This window comes from Mauremys reevesii, linkage group 15 (assembly GCF_016161935.1).
Source record: "Mauremys reevesii isolate NIE-2019 linkage group 15, ASM1616193v1, whole genome shotgun sequence".
Classification (NCBI taxonomy): domain Eukaryota; kingdom Metazoa; phylum Chordata; order Testudines; family Geoemydidae; genus Mauremys; species Mauremys reevesii.
The window spans coordinates 15,877,322-15,878,586 of NC_052637.1; the positions used below are offsets into that span (position 1 = coordinate 15,877,322).

The following is a 1,265-nucleotide window of genomic DNA, read 5'->3' on the forward strand; positions in this document are numbered from 1 at the left end:
TGGGTCTCGTCTCTCTCTTTAGCGCGAGGGGAGGGGGAGAGCTGAGATTTCAGGCTGCTGTGTTATGGCAGGATTGCTGCTATTATTTGACAGAACCTGATAATTCAATGGCACAAACAGGGGAACGGGGCAGCGCTACAGAGTCAGGGAGTGAACTGGAGAAAATACAGGAAGGATTTCTAGCAAGGGCAACGTGTAACTAACCAGAAAGAAGAAGATTCTCTGCCCCCCTCATCTAACTCTGGGCCTGACTCTCTCCCGTGCTGATGCACCTTTCCCTGTCTCTGGCCGTGTCTGGGGGCTTTATGCCCCGGTAGAGCCCCGAAGGTAAAGGTGTGATGTAGCCTCAGCCCCAACAAGACTCAGGCCCATGTCACTTTCATCCTGGGTTTCAGATGAGTGACCCCTAGAAGTTGGGGGGGCCACCGGTGCCTAGACCATGGCCCGGCCACAGAGGCCCCACCCCTGCTCATCCTCTTCCCCCAAGGCCCCGCCCACTTGCTGTTCACTGCCCTCTGCCCCCTCCCCCAAGACCCACTACCTGCCCCTCACTCTTCCCCCAAGACGCCACTCACCTGCTGCTTTCTCCTCTCTGCCCCTTTCCCCTAAGGGGGGCTGCCAGGGGGCCATGGGGCCAGGCACCCATCACTTTTTCCTACCTTAGGTGAGCAGGGGGGTGGGGTCCTTGGGGAAGGAGGCGGAGCGGGGCAGGAAGAGGCAGAGAGAGGGAGGGGGCTCGGGGGAAAAGGTTGAGCGGGGATGGGGCACAGGCCTTGGGGGGAAGAGGCGGAGGGGGGATGGGAGGAGGCAGAGCAGAAAGGGGTGCAGGTTGGGCCCCCATTTCTCTGGAGCTTCGCTTCCAGCACTCGAAAGATGACAATGGGCCCACGGAGGGGTGACTCGCCCCACATCCCCAGTGTTCCCCCCTGCATGGGCGGCCGTTTGGGGGAGGCTCAGCCACCCCCGGCTAAAACACAGGCCTTGTTGTGAGCAGGATTTGAACCTGCGCAGGGAAACCCTATTGGATTTCGAGTCCAACACCTTAACCACTCGGCCAGCACAGCTGTGAGCAAAGCAGGCCCCTAAGGCCAGAGAAACACCCAGGCCTGACGTCATCTGAACTGCAGAATTCAAACAGCAAACCTGGCTCCCAAAGCACCAGGGGGAATTTGGGGCTCTCGTTCCTTCGCCGTGTGGTTAAGCACCAAACCAGTACCCTCCTGTGGGGTCTGTCATTGTTCCTCTCCACACTGTAACCATCCAGA

The 1,265-nt window shown here is 59.2% G+C and overlaps 1 non-coding gene across 1 annotated transcript; it reads right to left on the reverse strand.

Moving 5' to 3' along the window:
- Positions 1–982: 982 nt before the first annotated feature.
- TRNAS-CGA lies at positions 983–1,064 on the reverse strand. Its single transcript has one exon. It is a non-coding gene; the product is annotated as a tRNA-Ser (tRNA).
- Positions 1,065–1,265: the final 201 nt, after the last annotated feature.